The sequence below is a fragment of the Schistocerca gregaria genome, chromosome 6, assembly GCF_023897955.1.
Source record: "Schistocerca gregaria isolate iqSchGreg1 chromosome 6, iqSchGreg1.2, whole genome shotgun sequence".
NCBI classification, from domain to species: domain Eukaryota; kingdom Metazoa; phylum Arthropoda; class Insecta; order Orthoptera; family Acrididae; genus Schistocerca; species Schistocerca gregaria.
Genome location: NC_064925.1, coordinates 287,392,010 through 287,416,145, shown reverse-complemented (window position 1 = coordinate 287,416,145; position 24,136 = coordinate 287,392,010). Strand labels below are relative to the sequence as shown.

At 42.6% G+C, this 24,136-nt stretch overlaps 1 protein-coding gene across 2 annotated transcripts in view; it reads right to left on the bottom strand.

Moving 5' to 3' along the window:
- Nucleotides 1-24,136, bottom strand: part of LOC126278432 (two pore potassium channel protein sup-9) — a 1,195,629-nt gene that overhangs the window by 134,009 nt on the left and 1,037,484 nt on the right. The gene's annotated exons all lie outside the window — the stretch shown is intronic.

Genomic DNA, 24,136 nt, shown 5'->3' with positions numbered 1-24,136 from the left:
CAGATGTCCTTCAACTTTTCCCACACACACACACACACACACACACACACAAAAAAAAAAAAAAAAAAAAAAAAAAAAAAAAAAAAAACAACCGGGGACGTCAGATCCGGTGAACGTGCGGGCCATCGTAATCGTATCGTGCTTCGATGACCAATCCACCTGTCATGAAATGTGCTATTCAATACCGCTTCAACCGCACGTCATCCAGGGAAACATCTTGTAGTGACATCGGTAGAAAATTACGCAGGAAATCAGCATACATTGCACCATTTAGATTGCCAACGATAAAATGGGTGCCAATTATCCTTCCTCCCATAGTTACGCGCCATACATTAACCCGCCAAGGTCGCTCATGTTCCACTTGTCGCAGCCATCGTGGATTTTCCATTGCCCAATAATGCATATTACGCCGGTTTACGTTACCGCTGTTGATGAATGTCGCTTCGTCGCTAAATAGAACGAGTGCAAAAAATCTGTCATCGTTCCGTAATTTCTTTTGTTCCCAGTGCCAGAACTGTACATGACGTTCAAAGTCGTTGCCATGCAATTCCTGGTGCATAGAAATATGGTACAGGTGCAATCGATGTTGATGTAGCATTCTCAACACCGACGTTTTTGAGATTCCCGATTCTCGCGCAATTTGTCTGCTGGTGGTGTACGGATTAGCCGCGACAGCAGCTAAAACCTCTACTTGGGCATCATCATTTGTTGCAGGTCGTGGTTGAAGTTCCACATGTGGCTGAACACTTCCTGTTTCCTTAAATAACGTAACTATCCGGCGAACGGTCCGGACACTTGGCTGATGTCGTCCAGGATACCGAGCAGCATATATAGCACACGCCCGTTGGGTATTTTGATCACAATAGCCATACATCAATACGATATCGACCTTTTCCGCAGTTGGTATGCGGTCCGTTTTAGACAGGTAATGTATCACGAAGCAAATATTGTCCGCACTGGCGGAATGTTACGTAATACCACGTACTTATACGATCGATTTCAACCATATGTGGCACAGAAACAAGCCTTACGAATATCAACACGTGCATGAGAGGTACTTTGTGTAGAAACAGTATCGAATCGTCCTGATTTGCAGGCAGCCAACACGTTGGGTGCTGGAAACGGTTTTTCGTACCATGACATGTAGGCTTCACTGCATGACAGGAGTGTTACACTGCAGAGTTGGGCTGGTTCAAATGGCTCTGAGCACTATGGGACTCAACTGCTGTGGTCATTAGTCCCCTAGAACTTAGAACTACTACACCTAACTAACCTAAGGACCACACACACATCCATGCCCGAGGCAGGATTCGAACCTGCGACCGTAGCAGTCGCACGGTTCCATTGCAGAGTTATCAGTCTGCTTTATCAACCTGCTATAGATAGCAGCCTGTATATCAGGGGCAAATGAATGATTTTCAAGTCCCTGATTTTTGTATCCTGCCTTGGATGACAGGTGTGTTGTGGTGGTAGTATCAACGTACAACTGTATTGCAGAGGCTATGATTGCCAATGAGTATTGCTGCAGACAGGTTGAAACAGAGTGAGGAGGGGATGGACAGAGCAACGGGAGGAGGAAATGAACAAATGGAGAGAGTGGAAGAGATGAAGAGACAGAGAGAGTGTCAAGGAGGAGACAGAGAGAGGTGAGAGGATGAGGTGGACAGACAGAGGGAGGAAGAGGTGAACACAGAGAAGAGAAGGAAGTGTGTTCAGTATATATGTTGAATGTATATACAGATGAAGCCAATGAAAAAGGGCTAATTGTATCAACATATTGCACGAAAGTGTGAGGTGAATAACGGAACAATATTATTGCGCAATATTATGCCTGGAACACATCAGTTACAGTTCTGTCTCTGTAGCAAACATACCGACACTTAACGTTGTGGAACCTGTACGTACTATGACTGAGGTACTTCCTAGCAAAACAGAAATTATGCAGAATGTGCAGAACGAGTCTGAAAAGCTTCCAGCAAACATTTCAGTGGACCAGGGCCTTATTCACTGTAGACCTCAACAAATAATTACAAATTAAACAAGTGAGCTGTGTAATTTATCATGTACATTAGCTCTTTTCTGTGTACATCTTTACTGTAGCAACTGTTCCAAACGAAATTAAAAAAAATATTTACTGATTACTGACAACTGTTGCAAGAAAGAAAAAAAAACATATATGCCACTCGACAGCTGACCGTATCTTATTTGCCAATTCTGAAAACTGCCATAAATAAAATATTCTGTTTACTGTCATCACACCACGATCTTCTGCATGCTCTGTTGTTGTATAGAACGAGGTATATGCCATCTCCTTACAGAAATTTCATTTCTCAAAATACCACATGATGTTATTTCATTAGCTTTTTTTAGTTCTTTGCGGAAATGTGTTCAGGCCGAATTGAATTTATCTCTGTCTCGACAGGAACTGCTGTTTATTGAGCAATACTCCTGTTACATGGTAAAAGCCATTTGGAGCGTTGCTTTTCATTTAATATGACAATTACGTTCACTTAGGAGAGAAATAAGGAGGTAGAATAATAGCTTAAAGAAGTAAATTGGGCTGCAGTGACTATACGTACTGACCTCTAACTTCATATCTTAACTACCTTCAACATGGTGTGAGTCTTCTTTTCCTTTGCTTTATGAGAGTGCCTGGTCACAGAGCATACACTGCATCTGGGACAGGCAACGCAGTGTCTGCCGTAAATAAGTGACCTTAGAAAACAGGGCAGGTAGCTTGAGGTGTTGTCAGTGTGCCGGCCGCGGTGGTCTCGCGGTTCTAGGCGCTCAGTCCGGAACCGCGCGACTGCTACGGTCGCAGGTTCGAATCCTGCCTCGGGCATGGATGTGTGTGATGTCCTTAGGTTAGTTAGGTTTAATTAGTTCTAAGTTCTAGGCGACTGATGACCACAGATGTTTAGTCGCATAGTGCTCAGAGCCATTTGAACCATTTTTTTTGTTGTCAGTGTGAAAGCTGCGTTGCCAGGCGAGTCTTCACGGGACGTGCTATGTTTCAATTTTTCATTTAAGCAGCCATGCAGTGCCGAGGGAAAGAATTTTATCAATATGAGGCGTGCCCTCACCCGTTTTTAAAATAGTGCTTTCAGCACATAATCTCGCGCTTTTCAAAAGAAGCATGGGATACCGCAAAATAAAAACCAAGCTCCGAGTGCAGTTTTCTACTTCTTGGGACCTGTGATGCAAGGCTAGCTGTTGGGTGCTAATGGCATTATTGATAAAAATGCTTTTGACGTCAGGAGGATGAATCATAGAAGTTTTTTGAGAAAGAGGGGTAAATCGAAAAGTAATTGGCGTTTTAAAGTCATAAGTCTTTCTTGGTGAGATTTTGCAGAAGATGCAGTAATGCCATTGGCAGACAATTCTTAAACAACGATTGGCAGTCCTATATTGCTTGGCTGGAAGGAAAGAGAAGGCATTACAATTCAGATTAGGTAACTGGGGCTTTGATCCAGGTCTTTCTGCTGAAGGCATGTCTTTGGACTGCACTCTCCACTCTAGCGCCTGGTTGGCGATCAAGAGGGGGAGCATGACCCTTGCCCTGTACTTCATAACGCGAGGCGAGATGGCGACACTGCACGTCTCTTGCTAATAATTTACAATGATAATAATTAGCATGACCGGCACGTTAGGACAGTTTTTGGTCAGAATTTAGTCATGTCACTGCTGTTATCTGTCCCGTGTCTACCAGTGCATTCTTAGATGCATGAATTTCTCAATCTAACAGTCAGGGACACAGTCACTGTATTCCTTTAGATAGGAACTCGTTTTTCTAACATCATTAAAGTAACCATGGGAGCAGCGGCTTCAGGTGGTACAGACCATATAGAGTAGTTTCGTTATATTAACTTGGTATTCTCAAATGGTCAGACGCGTTTCATATAGGTGTTTTATTTGAATAAATTATTGTGTTTATTCGAAAGTTGTTTGTGTTGACACTTTCCATTAATCTCATTTTCAGTATATCGCAGTTCTGCATCATATGATCCACAGCTAGGGCGTTAACCATCATTGCGTTAGTTCATCCGTTTGTGCACAGTATTCCAGATTTAATCTTAAAGGTGTGTCCGTCTCCTAATTAAATTTCTGAGTAGTTCGAATCGCGTAGATTTTTATAAAATATCTAGTATCAAGAGCCGCAGGAAGCAGTAATACGTTATCTTAAATAATAGAAATTAACAATAATCAGAAATTGGAAGCGAACTTGCTCAGTAAGAGTTGGATCCGCTCAAGCATCACAGTCCCTACCAAAGACTGTGCCACGACAAGACCAAAGGTTGTGTAACAGTAACGTAACTTTATCTTTCTCTGACGTGCTCATCCTTAAGATACAAAAATCGAAATGACGTGATCATCTTATTTATTTAACCTCCCAACTATATTTGTGTCTCTTTGAAATTTAGCCTAAATTCACCGTCTATTCTATAAAAGTCTACGTATTACCAAAACTATGTACCGACTAACTGTTATCCAACTTAAACTCGTATACCAACCTTCGACTAAACAGAACCTGATTTGAATTGAATTGTAACTGGTCTGAATACAACTTCTCCTTATATTAAATGCACAACTGAAGCAAAACAGTTATCTGGCCCTAATAAAAATTTCCACTTATCTCGTGTTTTGCAGATTCCTCGAAAGCACAAGAGCAAACAACAAGGAGATAGCGGCTAAGCTAGATTTGTATTTTTAAATAAAATTTCCAAACAATTTTCACAGTGTGGCATACCATATGGTGCGTGGGATGGAGAGAGTAAGTATTCCTATCAAATGATATTCCAAGACAACGATTTTAGATTGAAGTATGTTTTGAAAAAGAGAGAATAACATTTCGCCTGATCTTCACACATAACATTGGTCTAAACAATACTATACTTAACAAAATGACCAATGATTATAAAAGGGTACAATTTTAGTGGAGAATTTCTATAAAAATCAAACAGCTTAAACAGTCAATATGTTAATGCAAAATTCAGGGAAGTGGGGTGGTGTTTCTCTAAGCTATGAGCGATGAACAAAGTGAACTGCCAATAACCACATCTAAAAATTAGGTGCCTAGTGCTGCAGTCTTATCTTAAACTTCTTGCCTTCAGATTTATAATTCCTCTCACCTTTCACTATATATATTATATTCATAATACTTAACAATAAATCTTTCTTGATCTAACAGATACAGTCTCAAAGCAACACAGCACTACTGAAAACGTCCATCACACTTCAACTAAGAACGTTTCAGACTACGCAGAGGCAAAGACTGTGCCAGACAAGACCAAAGATTGTTTAACAGTAACGTAACTTGCCTCTCTCTGACGTGCACGTCGATAACATACAAAAATCAAAATGACATGACCACGTTACACTGTTACCGTTGATACATTTCAATGTCCATATGAGGACAACGCCAACCAAACCTTTGAACAACTAGAATAGAAGTTGTTGAAATCTGCTGCTACAAAAAAATACTAAAGATCAGAGGGATTGATAGGGTCAGAAATATAAAAATGAAACGTAAACACCAGTCACAGGTTAAGCATATTCCGACGGGCCGACTGTTACCAACAAGGCAGTACGAGAAGCAATCTATGAACGTGGGACAGGTGATCAGTATGTTGAAGTCGACAATACCTTCAGCTCTAATTACCAGAAGGCGAATTCTGATGATGCCGTTGTTCCTTTCTTCCAGTAGCTCCGCATTTGGCTTCACAAGGGTTCAATGGGCCCTGTACCAGACACCCAAACCTCAGAAAAATCTGAGGAGGTACCAGCAATTAAACCCGGGTCCTGCACTACAGGTAGCGACCCCAACTTTATTTTTCTCGTACAGTTGTTATGACAGAGGACATCCAGCCCTCTGACCGTACGCGCTGAGCTACCGTGCCGACAACCGTTCTGAAACTATCTGGGGCGAAAAGAGAACTGTGGCTCAGTTTGACTAAAATAAGGAATCACTTCATGCGACACATTCTGAGACATCACGGAATAGTCACTTTGGTGATTAAGGAAATTGTGTGATTGTGGAGGAGCGGAAGGTAATCACCAAGAGGTGACCACTGTAGCCATGTTCAGTGGATGTAAGTTGCGGCAGTTATGCAGAACTGAAGGAGATTGCACGGAAAGGGGCCTACTATGATTAAATTTTCGTGGCTGGGATTTACAGTCATGCAAAATTTTTTGAAAGACATCATGTCCGGGGTTGACTGTAGAAAATTATTTATTTCACTCCACTTCTGCAATTTCGACCTTTGGGCCATTGTTACGTGGTGCTGTAAAAGCTAAAAAATTACAAAAAATCAAGCACAGAGTGTAGGTACAGAGCCGCACAAACATGCCCGTAGACAGCAGCGCTTTACAAAAAGATTATGAAAATAACATCACTTATATTTTGATTCAGCAAACATCACACTTTTAAAAATTTCCGACTCGTGTACACCATCATCTTCAAAGCTAAGCCTTTTCATTGCAGTAATATTGTAATATCAAACGAGCACGAAGTTCTGTACATCGTGAAACGATGTAAATTACGTAAACTGTTATCAATATTAACACCCATAACACAAATCATGTTAGAAGTGTGTTAGAACATTTATTTGTGGCAACTTGTGTTAAGGATGTTAGTTAACATTGGTAACATCTTATGTAATTTACGTCATTTCACTATGTGCAGAGCTTCGGACTTGTTTGATATTACTGTATTCACACAGTGAAAAGACTTAACTTTGACGATGACATGTATACTTGTAAGAAGATTTTACAAGTCTGGTATGTGATGAGGCAAGACGTAAGTGATGTTATTTTCATAATTTTTTGTGAGATGCTACTGCCTAACGATTTGTTTGTGCAGCTTTGTATATACACTCTGTTCTTCATTTTCTGTATATTTTTAGCTTTTTGCAGTATCGCTTGTAATGGCCCAAAGACCGAAATTGCAATCGTGAAGTGAAAAACTTAATTTTTTAAACTCAAACAGTCCTATGTTTGTGTATTTAACTGCACTTATTATTCTGATACTGGTCCTATCAGGCTAAAATTTGGCTGAGCTACAACGATATGGAACTTTCTCTGCATAACAATTCACCAAAACCTTTCTAGAGATGAGCGCATAGACTTCCTCGCAAATAACGCAGTGAACAAATGGGACTTGTTTAACTCCAATTTCTGTCCATATTATCACATTTATAAACTTTAAAGAGAACATACAAAGATTAGAGAAAGAAATCTGAAGTAAAACGACGAAAAATAGACAACTAGTGCTATAATACGAAAGTTCAAAACATCGTGGTTTACTGGTTGACCACGTGGTACGCGGTACATTACGTCAGTGATAAGGAAGCCCTCCCATCACAACAGCTGGTCCGACTGAAAGCAAACGCAAAGGCATGCTGGCGCCAGTTGCTGTTTGCTGAACAACAATGGCAGACAAAGCGATGCAGCACCAACTCAACGACGTTGATTCAGATGGGGGGGGGGGGGGGGGGGCAATCGATCACCTTGCTAACTTCCCACAGACCAAATTTGGGCGCGAGCGACTTCCACCCTTACCCGGAGATGAGGAAGTGATTGGGCGGACGAAGTTTCGCTGCAAGAAAGAAACCGCTGCGCTCTGCTATTACGTGGTGGGACAGACTGGCGGAAATTTATTTGCAGAGGAGACATGAAAGCTGGTACGTCGAATGATATAGAAACAGAATGAAAAAGAAAACTGAGGAACTGGCAGATGACGATCAGTTCGACTATCGGAAAAGGTAAACAGTTTCGACATTGCGATTATAATAGAAACAAGACACGTTCAAACGATTTGTCGACCTGTAAATAGCGTTCGATGCTGTAAAATGCTGCATGATGTTCGAGATTTGAGGCAGATGGTAGTGGTGCAGGGAAGGTCGGATAATATACAATACATACAAGGAACAAGAGAGAACGATGATAAAGAAATACCAAGAATATGAAAAGTTCAGATTACGAAGGGATTTAGTCTTTCGCCACTACTGTTCAGTCTATACATCGACGAAACAAAGACGGGAATAAAGGAAAGATTCAAGAGTGAGTTTAAAACTTAGGATGAAAGGATACCAAAGATACGATTCGATAATGGCATTGCTATCCTCAGTGAAAGTAAATTGAATTGCTGGACATGTTGAATGGAATGAACAGTCTTACTTGTATAGAGTTTCGAACGACTACAAACCGAAGAAAGACGAAAGTAAAGAAGAGCAGCAGAAATGACATTAGTGATAAATGTAAAATAAAAAGTGGGGTCCACAAAGTAGAAGAAGTTAAAGGATTCTGCTACTTTGGTAGTTAAGTAACACATGACGATAACCAAGGAGATCACAAAAAGCGCCTGATTAGCACAGGCAAACATAGACCTTAATCTGAGGCTGAAATTCCTGAGAGTATACGTTTGGAGCTCAGGATGGTTGCAGTGAATCATTGTCTATGGGAAAACCGGAACAGAAGAGACTCGAGCCAGTTGAGGTGTAGTGCTACAGAGCAGAATTGGCGAGGAAAGGAATGTATGGAAAACACTGTTAAGAAGGAGGATTAGGATGATAGGACATCTGTCAGCCGCGCGGGATTAGCCGCGCGGTCAGGCACGCTACAGCCATGGACTGTGCGGCTGGTCCCGGCGGAGGTTCGAGTCCTCCCTCGGGCATGGGTGTGTGTGTTCGTCCTTAGGATAATTTAGGTTAAGTAGTGTATAAGCTTAGGGACTGATGACCTTAGCAGTTAAGTCCCATAATATATCACACACATTTGGACATCTGTTAAGACGTCACGGCATAGCTTCCATGGTACAAGAGGGAGCTGTAGAGGGTAAAAACTCTAGAAGAAGACAGAGACTGCAATAAATACAGCAAGTAAATGAGGACGTAGATTGGGAGTGCTGCTCTGAGATGAGGAGGTTGGCACAGTAGAGGAACTCGTGACGGGCCGCATCGAACCCTTAAGAATACTGGTGACCCAAAAATGGATCTGTCGTCGTTGTAATGTATTATTATTATTTTTGAAACAACTGTTTTCTTTACTTTTTATTTAAAAGGTTACACTGTTGAACAGGGTACATCTTCTCCATCTTCCTGCCACCTTCCTCTGGAGCAGACCTGGAGAATTAAGTGCTTTTACAATAATCAAAATACGGACGGTTCAGGTCAGTACTATGTATCGAACTAGCCATCTGTTCCGACTCTGCACGAGTAGGTAAGTATCTCCGACGGAAAGACTTGTCTGGCGTAGTGGTAATAAATTACATACACAAACCTTCTTCGTGAATCAGTCTATTGTTGGAAACCATATCACTATCACTACAGTAGTTCCTGAGATAAGCCCTCACATACAGAGTGTAGAAAGCAGTGGTGACTTTAATCCATAATGTACATAAATTTCACTGTGTTAAATACAGGGCGGCCCAAAAGTAACTGGACAGTTGGTTAAAAGAAAACAAAAGTAACAGTAGGACGTGGTACAGTAGGAACTTTTAACATGTTTAGTTGTTGTTCCAAAATACAATAATTACACCTTATCAAGTTGCCATACAATGCAGTGCGAAACAAAACAAACACAATAATCGAAATAGAGAACTGTTGAAAGCGTGATCTGTGAGATATGTTTGCAGCTGCAGTTATTCGAATTTCACGTACTTAACGAAAGAAGAAAGGATATTAGAGTTAAAACAGTTTATAAAAGAGGTGCTACTACAGTTGTTAATGAATGGGGAAGACACTTGTACGTAGGCTGTTTAGGTTTTTATACTGGTAACGCCACGTAGCGCTCTGTATGAAAATCACTGGCTGTGCTGTGTGCAGTCTGTGGTTGGTTAGCATTGTTGTAATATTCGCTATTGTAGTGTTGGGCAGTTGGCTGTTAACAGCGCGTAGCGTTGCGCAGTTGGAGGCGAGGAGCCGCCAGCAGTGGTGGATGTGGGGAGAGAGATGGCGGAATTTTGAGAGCGGATGATCTGGACGTGTGTCCATCAGAGCCAGTAAATTTGTAAGACTGGATGTCATGAACCGATATAAAACACTATTAAAGTAAATACATTGTTTCTTCTTTATCAAAATCTTTCATTTGCTAACTTCAGTAGTTAGAATCTTTTATTTAGCTGGCAGTATTGGCGCTCGCTGTATTGCAGTAGTTCGAGTAACGAAGATTTTTGGGAGGTAATTAATTCATGAGAGGTATAGGTTATTGTTATTGAGGGCCATTCTTTTGTGGGGAATGTCAGATGGCGTTGTGCTAAAAATATTGTGTGTCAGTTTATTGATGATCTGAGTAAGTAAAGAGAGAAATGTCTGTGCACGTTCAGTTTTGCTCATCTGTTTCAAAATCAAATAACGTAAGGGGTTTACCAGCACGGTAATTTATAAATTTTTCTAAGGGGAGGTTTCACCACCGTCTAGACAAACAGCGTACGACATACGAGATACATTTGAAGAACATGGATTTGTTATGGATGTACCAAGATCTGGCCGCCCAAAAAGATCACAACTGAGGAAAATAAATTGCGGGAGTGTTTAGCTGTGACCCAAAGTCCACGATAATCAACCAGACGATTAGCAGCTGAGCTGGATTTATCACGAAGGTCAATTCACAGAATGTTATATTAACAGAAGTTTAAAGTTTCCACATTTACGACATGAGTTACTTGGAAACGATCCAGATCGACGTCTTCAGTTATGTAAATTGATGCTTGACCAACAAAAACATGATCCTAAACTACTGAATAAAACTGTCTGGTCTGACGAGGCGAAGTTTAAGTCAAGTGGAAATGTTAACCGACATAACTGCACTTTATGGTATAATGACAATAAGAATCTTTTGTTAGAATAACACTAAATGAACCTGGTGTGAGTATGGGGGGGGGGGGGGGGAGGGTCAATATTATCATATGGTGTACTTGGACCATATTTTTATGCAGGAACAGCGACAAGAGATAATTATTTGGATATGATTCAGAATTACATGGTACCAGGACTTTTGACGCGTGCTGAAAACTTTCCGCTATTATGTGGACGAAACTTTCGGAAGAAAAGTGATTGGTCGAACAGCAGATACAAACATGCCTTCACGTTCATCAGTTATCACCCACACGGACTTTTTCCTATGGCGTGTCGTCAAGGACTGTTTATTCTCAAAATCCGGAGACCATTGCTAAATTAAAAGGTTACATACAGGATGTATTTCATGATTTTGACAGTGATTCCACACAATGGTTGTTGGTTAATTTGAGGGAGAAGACCAAACAGTGAGGTCATAGGTCCCATCGGATTAGGAAAGGATGGGAAAAGAAATTAGCCGCGCCCTTTCAGAGGAACCATCCCGGCATTTACCTGAAGCCATTTAGGGAAATTGTCCTCCCGAATGCGAGTCCAGTGTGCTAACCACCGGGTCACCTCACTCGGTACCACACTAAGCCGTAGAGTATGTAACAGTGTTCCAAAACGCTTCATAGATGTGTTATTGAAGAAGGAAAACAGTTTGAACATAAAAGGTAATAGTAAATATTGTTGGTAATGAAACATACTCGCTTCCCGCGCCCGGGTTCCCGGGTTCGATTCCCGGCGGGGTCATGGATTTTCTCTGTCTCGTGATGACTGGGTGTTGGGTGATGTCCTTAAGTTAGTTAGGTTTAAGTAGTTCTAAGTTCTAGGGACTGATGACCATAGCTGTTACGTCCCATAGTGCTCAGAGCCATTTGAACCATTTTTTTTGAAACATAAATTCATTCTTTTGTTGAAATCATTGCCCAGTGTCCAGTGGATTTTGCACCAACCTATATGTTCTGGTAACGTAGACTGAACGCTCTTCACGTTATCTGCATATCTACAACTACATGACTACAATACAATTCACACTTAAATGGTTGATTCGAGGTATGCTGCTTCGGAGTCGAACTGTATAGTAATGAAGAAATTTTTTTTATTTTGTCAGTTTCATTTCTATGAATGTACAAAAACTGTATATTGATCCAACTGAGACCGAGAAAATAAAAAAATATAAAGTTTTCTCACACTTAAGTGCCTGGCAGAGGCGTCATCGAACCACCCTCAGACTATCTATCATTCCCTTACGGAGGAGCACGTGGGAAAACGAACGCTGAAATCTTTCTTTATGAGCTTTGATTTCTTCCTTTTTATTGCGATGATCGCTTTTCGTTATGTACATGGGCGCCAACAAAGTGGGAGTACTGTCGCATTCGGAAGAGAAAGTTAGTGATTGAAATTTCGAGAAACGATCTCGCCGCGATGAAAAAACATTTGTTTTAATGATTGGCATCCCATCTCGCGTATCACATCCGTGACACTCTCTCCCCTAATACTCGATAGTATGTAACAAGTTGCCCTTTTTTTTGTACTTTTTCGATGTCTTCCGTCAAAACCTATAAAGTGAGAATCTCATACTTTACGGAAATACTCTAGCAATTACGGACTAGCAGCCTCTTTGGTACATCTGTATCATTTTCTAAAAGCGTTCTGCCGTTAAAACACAGTCTTTGGTTCGCCTTCTCTGCAACATTTTCTAAGTGATCTTTCCAATTCAAATTGCTCGTAATTTTAGTCCCTAGGTATTTAGTTGAATTGACAGCCTTTAGATTTTTGTGATCTATCGTATAACCGAAATGTAACGGATTCCTGTTAGTGCTCATCTGAATAACCTCACTATTTACCTTACTGTGATACAATACCCACTTTTCACACCATTCAGATATCGTGTCTAAGACACTCTGTAATTGGTTTAGATCTTCTGATGACTTTATTAGACAGTATATGACAGCCTCATTTGCAAACAATCTAAGACGTCTGCTCATATCTCATAAATCGTTTAGGTAGATTATGAACAGCAGAGGGGGTATAACATTTCTTGGGGAAACGGCGGATACCATTTTGATTTTATTCGATGATTTGCCGTCGATTAGTACGTGCTGTAACCTTTCTGAGAGGAAATCACGGATCCAGTCGCACAACTGAAGCAATAGTCTATAGGCACGCAATTTTATTAAAAGTCTCTCGTGAGGAACGATGTCAAAAGCCTACGAGAGTATATAAAAGTTATGGGGAAACGTGAACTATGGCGAAGTTACTACAAAGTGTAGCCTAACCATTACTAGTGTGGCGTTATTCTTTTCTTGTTTGCCGAAGGACAAACATTGGCAAATATCCATCTGAGAATGAATAACATGTGTAGGGCGGTTTGTCTGTCGAAAAAGGAACATTGCAGAATGGTTCCTAGCTCCGTGATGATTGCGATTCGATACAAGACGATCTAGGAGGTCTGCCTCATCCACAATGGAAAACAATAATCGACTTGTTCCTTATTTATGTCCGATCGCAGGTGGGGTAAAACGGCTGTCATTATTATTATTTCTTTCCTTTCTCAGACGTTATGTCTGGTTAAAAATGGAAAGTGACGCGGACCTTGATCAAGCGTGACTTCCTTTTCAGTATGAGGAGGCGAAGTACTGGCAGAAGTAAAGCTGTGAGGACGGGGCCTGAGTCGTGCTTGGATAGTTGAGGTGGTAGAGCACTTGCCCGCGAAAGGCAAAGGTTCGAAGTTCGAGCCTCGGTGCAGCACACAATTTTAATCTGCCAGGAAGTTTCGTGACTACCGTTTAACTGTACGGTATATGTTACATTGCATTTAGGAACTTTCTGGTAATTGAACATGTATCAATAATTACAGTTTTCTGTAGTTGTTTATATTCTTTTGGATGTAGCTGTATTGCGTTGATGTACTGGTGGATATTGTGTGGTATGACTCCTGTAGTTGATAGTGTAATTGGTATAATGTCAACTTTATCCTGATGCCACATGTCCTTGACTTCCTCATCCAGTTGGATGCATTTTTCAATTTTTTCTCCTGTTTTCTTCTGTATATTTGTTGTATTGGGTATGGTCTTACGATTAGTTGTATTAATTTCTTCTTTTTATTGGTGAGTATGATGTCATGTTTGTAATGTAGCGTTGTTTTATCTGTTAAAATGGTTCTGTTCCAGTATAATTTGTATTCATCATTCTCCAGTACATTTTGTAGTGCATACTTGTATGTAGGAACGTGTTGTTTTATTAGTTTATGTTGTATGGCAAGTTGTTGATGAATTATTTTTGCTACATTGTCATGTCTTCTTGTGTATTCTGTATTTGCTAGTATTGTACATCCGCTTGTGATGTGATCTACTGTTTCTATTTGTTTTTTTGCAAAGTCTGCATTTATCTGTTGTGGTATTTGGATATTTAATAATATGCTTGCTGTAATATCTAGTGTTTATTGTTTGCTCCTGTACTGCAATCACGAATCCTTGCATCTCACTGTGTAAGGTGTCAGGCAAATCCAACACCTTCCATGAAAACCCTGACATGATAACCAAATCCAGTAGTATGTCATATTGCTCCGAAAAAATCGTGACATTAAATTAACCAAAGTAATACGAGTAACGAGTGAGCAAATGGAATACCACAGACTAACACAAGAATGCCTAAATGCATGTCGTACCTTCCCACCGTGAGACCGACGCAGTTCCGAGGGGAGAAACGAGAACAGAAGCCGACAGCAGGACCGTGTTAAGCTAGAAGGCCCTACGATAAGGGACAGACTGGACACCCACGTCGCCAGCTAACCACTAGGGCCTTACCACCTGCACGTTTTAGCGTGAGACTTTTTCGCGTCTCTGGTACGTCAAGGAGCACCCCCCAGTCCATGTTAAAAGCTAGAGCCCTCCAGAAAAACAGTATAGATCTTACGATAACACAAAAAAGGCCACTACCACCTGCAAGTTTTGGCGTGAGACTTTTTCGCGTGTCTGTTACATTAGGACCATCCCCCAGCCCATGTTAAAAGATGGAGCTCTCCAGAAGAACAGTATAGATCTCACGATAACGCTAAAAGGACCACACCAGCTGCAGGTTTTAGCGTGAGACTTTTTCGCGTCTCTGTTACGTTGCAAACTTTAAAAACATTGCCCCACCACGAAAAGTATAACGTTTCTCATTGGATAGACAGAATTTTTGTAGGCGGAGCTTAAGGTTAACATTGAGACCCTGATTGGTCAGATGAAAACACAGCCAGATAGTTTTTTTTTTAAACCAACTTCGGTAAATTGTAGTGAGGAGAAGTCAAGAGTTGCTTCCGAGATGGCGAGGTGAGCGGAGCTGTGCTGCCAGCCGCCCCACTGACGAACACCGACAAGGTAATGAACGCACGCGATGCCGCATTTTTGAGCGCATAAGGCTTCACTCAGAACTGCAGAAGTCTCATCTGTTACACCCCCTTTTTGAGTAATACTAGTGTTGATCGTAAATTAAAGCTCATAGTGTTCACATTTGCCACTTGAAGTAAAAATCTGAAACGCGATGATTTTTCTGTTATATAGTTATTGAGAAGCCACATCAGCCACTGTAATTTACAAGTTAGATAAGTAATTAAAGATAATTGAGGGTCACTGTAGACCATTTTGATAGTTTTCTCTTTTGTGAAACTTAATTTAAACCTAGATTATAGATGTGATATGGCATAGGTCATCCTTCGATCCATTGTAGAACTTGGAAACCCATTCAGGGAATATTCGTTCACATTTTTGTTGAACGCAGTTGGTTTTTCCTTTTATCAATAGTGCAATTTATAAACGATGTTTTGTGAGTAGAATAAAATTTCCAATGGTAAACGTAACTGCTTTTTCAACGTTATTTTACCAGCTAACTAAAAATAGGAAAGCCTTGAACCCCTTCCACTAAATTTAGTTAGTATTAAGATTCTTTTACAGGGAGTGCAGTGGAGCTGACGCTGAGATCATTAAGTATTTGGTTATATCATCGCTAGTTTCACTGAACTCTTCTGAATTCTACATGTCATGTGTGGCCTGGCGTCTCCTTACCAGCAACAGGTCCCAGGTTCAAACTAGTTAATTCCCTAAAAAACACGCTCAGAGCGTCGTTGCGCAAAAGTGGTAGGGAGACACGATATAGAACAAACAGACACCACCATGAATGTTTAGAACTGTATATATTGTCTTTTCTTAGCCATGTGTTGGATGCGTCTTGATCGATGTGTGGCTGTGTTAGATCATACGGGTGCTTGCTATGTAGTGTTTTCTTTTTCCAATTTACTTTCTGCGTATCTGTTGATATTATGTGACCTAAAGGGTTGTAGAAGTGGTTATGAAATTGCAATGGTGTAGCCGATGCATTTATATGAGTGACTGTTTTGTGTATTTTGCTAGTTTCTGCTCGTTCTATAAAGAAATTTCTTAAATTGTCTACCTGTCCATAATGTAGGTTTTTTATGTCGATAAATTCCCTTTCTCCTTCCTTTCCGCTTAATGTGAATCTTTCTGTTGCTGAATGTATGTGATGTATTCTATATATGTGGCATTGTGATCGTGTAAGTGTATTGAGTGCTTCTATGTCTGTGTTACTACATTATTATTATTATTATTATTATTATTATTATTATTATTATTGTTGTTGTTGCTGGTGGTAGTGGTGGCGGCCGTAGTAGTACTAGTAGTAGTAGTATATACTACATATGTGCTAAGAATACTGCAAAGTTGATTCCCTAAGGACGTCTGGTTAGAAATAAGGATCTGAAAGCCAAACCTTAGCAGGTGAAAAAAGTAAAAGAAAATTATAACCACTGTCCAGTTGCGTGATATTTATTGTGAAAACGGCATCTTGAAACTGTTTAGATTCCTATGCTGCGTTTTTTGTTGGAGACGAGTAAAGCAGCCTGGCTCGTCGCCCGGGGTGAGTTGCCGACCGGCGGAGGAAGACGTACACTAGCGCACACTCCAGCCGACAGCGGGCCTGCTCGATTACGTGGCCTGCGTTGGGAATGCACCCGGCAGCCGGTCGCTGCTCTGTTCCTCCCCCGCACCCACACCCGCACCTCCACCTGTTGCTGGACGGATCGCTGCTGCCGAGAAAGGCGCCCTGTATCCGGCAAGCGGCGTATGTAGCCGGCCCCCACTATCAGGAAAAGGCGCCGGCCGGCGCTCTGAAGGGACGACGTCCGCACGCTTTGCTGTCGTGTAACGGGCGATAGCGGCTGTCCGCCAGCAGGGTTGCTAACGCAACGCGAATGGGAAAGCTGCTCGTGCCAGACCCCTGCATGGCGGCAACCCGCGCAGCTCTCGCGGCGCCTGGTACACTGCTTCCACTTTGGTCCAGAAGCACTGTGCTGCTCCCACTAGTGGCGACCGAGGGAGGTGGCGCAGTGGTTAGCACACTGCACTCGCATTCGGGAGGACGACGGTTCAAACCCGTGTCCGGTCATCCCAATTTAGGTTTTCCGAGATTTCCCCAAATCGCTTCAAGCAAATGCCGGGATGGTTCCTTTGAAGGGACTTGGCCGACTTCCTTCCCCATTCTTCCCTAATCCAAGGGGACCTCACTGTTTGGTTCCCTCGCCCAAACCAACCAACTAACAAACTAGCGGCGCGGTACGGCTGCTCTAGCCACTTAGAGTCAGAAGAGGCCCGTGGCAAAACGTAACAAAAAAAAATGGTTCAAATGGCCCTGTGCACTATGCGACTTAACTATTGAGGTCATCAGTCCCCTAGAACTTAGAACTACTTAAACCTAACTAGCCCAAGGACATCACACACATCGATGACCGACGCAGGATTAGAACCTGCGACCGTAGCAGCAGCGCAGTTCCGGACTGGAGCGCCTAGAACCACTCGGTCACATCGGCTGGCTCATGCCAATAAAGCGCACCTTTTCAAACGCACTGATCTGGCTGGTACGATTAGCGCATCCGTCTGCCAGGGATTCTGCGTATCTGCTCAAATCACACTGATACATTACCTTCGGTTTATAGCGACAACGAGAGCCGCAGGCATATTTTACCGGTAAGTGGCGTTGCTCCGCGATATCGATGTTGATCTTTAGCCCGTGGGGTGACGTGGTTCAAATGTTAATGTACCGGGTAATCAAAAAGTCAGTATAAATTTGAAAACTTAATAAACCATGGAATAATGTAGATAGAGAGGTAAAAATTGACACACATGCTTGGATTGACATGGGGTTTTATTAGAAAAAAAAAACTTCACAAAATATCCGACAGATGGCGCTGTACAGCAAAACGTCAGTGACTGCCCATGACAATCGTGTATAAAAGGAGCTGTAATGAGAGAGAGAATCAGATGCGCCAGAATCGCAGCATGTTGACGTTACCTGAAAAGGCGCTTTTAGTGAAGCTGTATTATCAGAATGGGGAATGTGCTAGTTCAGCGTTACGATCCTGTCGCCATAGGAAGGGGATTCGAACGGGTAAAGGTCCGTTGACAAATGCAGCTGTGGTGAGAATGATTTCGAAGTTCTAAGCCACGGGTTGTTTAGACGATAGACCCCGTAGTGGCCGACCGAGCACAAGGCGTTATGCTGCTGAGGCAGGTCAGGAAGAAATGGACACTGTAGAGGGTTCGTCTATGCACGGGGAAGTCAACGCTCGTGCAGTCGCACGTCTCACCGGCATTCCATACAGTACTGTTTGGCTGGCACTGAGGCGTACCCTCCGATGCTATCCGTACAAAATCCATCTGCATCATGAACTATTACCTGGCGATTTAGGGAAGCGGATGGCATTTGCCGTGTGGGCGTTTCAAAAGATGGCGGAAGATGATGATTGGTTGAGTAACGCGTTGTGGACCGACGAAGCTCATTTCACGCTCCGAGGGTCTCTCAACGTCCACAACTGAAGAATTTAGGCTACCGAAAACCCTAGAACTGCCGTGAAAACTCTATTGCACGACGAGAAAGTCACCACATCTACCGTTATCGGGCCTTTTTTCTTCGAGGAAATGCGTGATTCTGGTTTTGTGACGGGTGAGAGGTACAGAATCGCATAATCCCCAGCCTGGCTGATAAACACCTACTGGAACGTACGATGTTCATGCAGGATGGCGCTCCACCCCATATTGCTAGAAGCGTGAAAGATCCCTTGCGCTCGTCGTTTGGTGATGGTCGTGTGCTCAGCCGCCACTTTCATCATGCTTGGCCTCCCAGGTCCCCAGACCTCAGTCCTCGCGATTATTGGCTTTGGGGTTACCTGAAGTCGCAAGTGTATCGTGATCGACCGACATCCCTAGGGATGCTGAAAGACAACATCCGACGCCATTGCCTCACCATAACTCCGGACATGCTTTACAGTGCTGTTCGCAACATTATTCCTGGACTACAGCTATTGTTGAGGAATGATGTTGGACATATTGAGCATTTCCTGTAAAGATCATCATCTTTGCTTTGTGTTACTTTGTTATGCTAGTTATTGCTATTCTGATCAGATGAAGCGCCATCTGTCGGACATTTTTTGATCTTTTGTATTTTTTTTGGTTCTAATAAAACCGCATGTCATTCCAAGCATGTGTATCAATTTGTACCTCTCTATCTACATTATTCCGTGATTTATTTAGTTTTCAAATTTATACTGACTTTTTGATCACCCGGTACATATCCTGTGAATATGGATGTCCTTTCTCTGGTCACTGAAGGTGATGTGTTTTTTCTGAACATAAGTGTACTACAATTACTGTAATCTCACTAATCCATCAAAACTCTTATATTGTCAGAGCCAATCTCATTCTACCCCAGTAAAATTATTTATCGTAAAATAAAATGAAGTGAGATGAGCCGAAGAGCCTGCTACTTTTCAAACACAAAGATTTCAGGCTGATCTTCTTACTAAAGACAGTCTCCCGTACAAACGGGTTAACCCATGTTATAATACTGCCCATCCCCCGGCATGGAGCATGAGGTACTGACGGTGACACACACACACACACACACACACACACACACACACACACACACACACACACACACACACTCTTATTTAACACTCGTACGCGCGTGCCTACTTTCGTAACATGAGCGGGTGCGCGGTGTACTTCGTACCCATGTAAAGAATAGCTGTCTGTATGTTACCAAGGTAAACATCTATGAGCACGTATGAACAAAATCATTGTTTAATCTCAGTTCAATTAAAATAAACAATAAAATAAACTTATACAAGGTGTACAACCTTGCTTCAACCGATTTTTCCCCAACTTTAATGAAACAAATTGGTTACACATGTATCATTCAAAGTATTTTCAATCACTGGCCACTACTTCTACCATCTTTCGGGCAGTGTACTTACCCCGCGTCGCAAAAATTGTTTATCTTGTGAAGCGGTCCACGAATCGATCCAATTTATGACTTCTTCATGAGATCGGAAGTGTTGGTCAACCAGGCCATGCGCCATTAATCTAAGCAGGTGATAGTCAGAGGGGGGCAATGTCTGGCGAATATGGCGGGTGGGGTAGGATTTCCCATTTTAACGTTTCGAAGTACTTTTTGACGTCTTTTGCAACGTGGGGTCGAGTGTAGTCGTGCTACAAAATCACTTTATCGTGCATCTCGCTGTAATGCGACCGTTTGTCTTTTAATGCTCTGCTCAAACGCATTAAATGCGTTTGATAACGAGCACCAGTGATTAGTTCACTTGTTTTTAACACCCCATAGTACAGGACGTCGAGCTGGTCCCACCAAATGCAGAGCAATACCTTGGAGCCGTAAATATTCGGTTTCGCTGTCAACGTGGAAGCATCGCTGGCATATCCCCATGATTTTTTGCGTTTAAGCTTATCGTAATGAACCCATTTTTCGCCCCGGTCACAATGCGATGCAAAAATCCTTTCCGTCTTTGCCTCTGAAGCAACTGTTCACAAACACACAAACGCCGTTCAACGTCTCTTGGTTTTACCTAACACGGAACCAAAGCTCTTTCTTTCTGAATCATGCCCATAGCCTTGAGACGTTTTGAAATGGTTTGCTGTGTCACGCCCACTATTCATGCCAATTGGTTGAAATGGCTCTGAGCACTATGGAACTCAACGTCTGAGGTCATCACTCCCGTAGAACTTAGAACTACTCAAACCTAACTAACCTAAGGACATCACACACATCCATGCCCGAGGCAGGATTCGAACCTGCGACCGTAGCGGTCGCGCAATCGGGCCAATTCTTCTTCAGTTTGACGCGAGTCTTCACACAGTAATGTCTCCAATTATCCATTCTCTTCCACCACTATGCCGGTCTACGACGCTAAAATCACTGTTCTTGAAGCGTTGAAACCACTCACTAAACGTTCTTTCACTAATAGCGTTCTTACCATTCACACTTGAGAGCATTCGACGAGACTTATCCACTGTTTTCTTCATATTGAAACAAAACAGAACACCTCCCGCAAATGACGAGAATTAGGTTCGTGGACTGACATCTTCAATCAAGAACAACGTTATGATGCAGACACAAATCGACTAATGTTTGAATGAGGTTATGTTGACCGAGGTCCAAGTCAACTGCCTGACGTCTGCGATGTGTTTCTTTCGACCGCTGCTTACCTTTGTCGCCAGCGATCGGCAAACGGCGGACGCAAAGTTGTACACATCGTATTTTATGAGCTAAATTACTGTTTAATTAAACAATAATAAAATGAACTTTCATTGTAACATTTTGTTACCTCACAATAATGAGTCCCTCGGAGCATTAAAAGCAACGTGATTGCATGATATCCCTTCTAAACGCTTGTTCCATTACTAATTGTCTGTTGGCTAACTGCCTCATTGTAGAACCGTCCTGCTCGCTAGAAATCTGGGTCATTTTCTCTCACAAACCTCTGACACGAGCCTATATTGCATTATACTCAACGATTGGTGTAATCGATATTAGGAAAATAAAAGTGCAAAGTTTCAAGGACTAATTGAGCACATTACTACACTCATGCTCATACAGGGTGTTTCAAAAATGACCGGTATATTTGAAACGGCAATAAAAACTAAACGAGCAGCGATAGAAATACACCGTTTGTTGCAATATGCTTGGGACAACAGTACATTTTCAGGCGGACAAACTTTCGAAATTACAGTAGTTACAATTTTCAACAACAGATGGCGCTGCAAGTGATGTGAAAGATATAGAAGACAACGCAGTCTGTGGGTGCGCCATTCTGTACGTCGTCTTTCTGCTGTAAGCGTGTGCTGTTCACAACGTGCAAGTGTGCTGTGGACAACATGGTTTATTCCTTAGAACACAGGATTTTTCTGGTGTTGGAATTCCACCGCCTAGAACACAGTGTTGTTGCAACAAGATGAAGTTTTCAACGGAGGTTTAATGTAACCAAAGGACCGAAAAGCGATACAATAAAGGATCTGTTTGAAACATTTCAACGGACTGGGAACGTGACGGATGAATGTGCTGGAAAGGTAGGGCGACAGCGTACGGCAACCACAGAGGGCAATGCGCAGCTAGTGCAGCAGGTGATCCAACAGCGACCTCGGGTTTCCGTTCGCCGTGTTGCAGCTGCGATACAAATGACGCCAACGTCCACGTATCGTCTCATGCGCCAGAGTTTACACCTCTATCCATACAAAATTCAAACGCGGCAACCCCTCAGCGCCGCTACCATTGCTGCACGAGAGACATTCGCTAACGATATAGTGCACAGGATTGATGACGGCGATATGCATGTGGGCAGCATTTGGTTTACTGACGAAGCTTATTTTTACCTGGACGGCTTCGTCAATAAACAGAACTGGTGCATATGGGGAACCGAAAAGCCCCATGTTGCAGTCCCATCGCCCCTGCATCGTCAAAAAAGTACTGGTCTGGGCCGCCATTTCTTCCAAAGGAATCATTGGTCCATTTTTCAGATCCGAAACGATTACTGCATCACGCTATCTGGACATTCTTCGTGAATTTGTGGCGGTACTAACTGCCTTAGACGACATTGCGAACACCTCGTGGTTTATGCAAGATGTTGCCCGGCCACATCGCACAGCCGACGTCTTTAATTTCCTGAATGAATATTTCGATGATCGTGTGATTGCTTTGGGCTATCCGAAACATACAGGAGGCGGCGTGGATTGGCCTCCCTATTCGCCAGACATGAACCCCTGTGACTTCTTTCTGTGGGGACACTTGAAAGACCAGGTGTACCACCAGAATCCAGAAACAATTGAACAGCTGAAGCAGTACATATCATCTGCATTTGAAGCCATTCCGCCAAACACGTTGTCAAAGGTTTCGGGTAATTTCATTCAGAGACTACGCCATATTTTCGTTACGCATGGTAGATATGTGGAAAATATCGTACTATAGAGTTTCCCAGACCGCAGCGCCATCTGTTGTTGACAATTGTAACTACTGTAATTTTGAAAGTTTGTCCGCCTGAAAATGTACTGTTGTCCCAAGCGTATTGCAACAAAAGGTGTATTTCTATCGCTGCTCGTTTAGTTTTTATTACCGTTTCAAATATACCAGTCATTTTTGAAACACCCTGAAAATTAAGGATGATGCTGATACATGATGAAACAACGCTCTGGTGTGCGGTTTGCGGGTTTAAATCACATCGGGGTATGACCATGTGGTCGCACGGTGGCGCTGGCAGCAGTCCGCATACGCAGAGGTGTGTTGGTGCATGTCAGAGGACGGTGCAGCGAGTAAGTGTGGAGACTATTCCAGACCTGCTAATGGTGACTTTGTGTTGAAAATTGCTCAAAGAACACATATTGATGGCGTTATGAGGGATAGAATACTAGGGCGACTGGAGGCTGGTCAAACACAGCAGGTCGTAGTACGGGTCCTCCGTGTGCGACAAAGTGTGATCTTAAGATTATGGCAACGATTCCAGCAGACAGGAAACGTGTCCAGGCACTTCAGTACGGGACGTCCACAGTCTACAACACCACAACAGAGCCCCTAGACGGCCACGGAGTACTGCAGGTAGCCTTGCTCTGGACCTAACCGCAGACACTGGAACAGTTGTCTCCAGACATACAGTCTACACACGACTGAACAGAAACGGTTTATTCTCCCGGAGACCTGCAAGGTGCATTCCACTGACCCCTGGTCGCAGGAGAGCCCTTAAAGCCTGGTGTAAAGAACACAGTACATGATCATTGGAACAGTGGTCCCACGTTATGCTCACGGACGAGTCCAGGTGTAGTCTGAACGGAGATTCTCGACGGATTTTCATCTGGTGTGAACCAGGAACCAGATAACAACCACTAATTGTCCTTGAAAGAGACCTGTTTGGAGGTTGTGGTTTGATGGAGTGGGGTGGGATTACAATTGGTGCACGTACACCC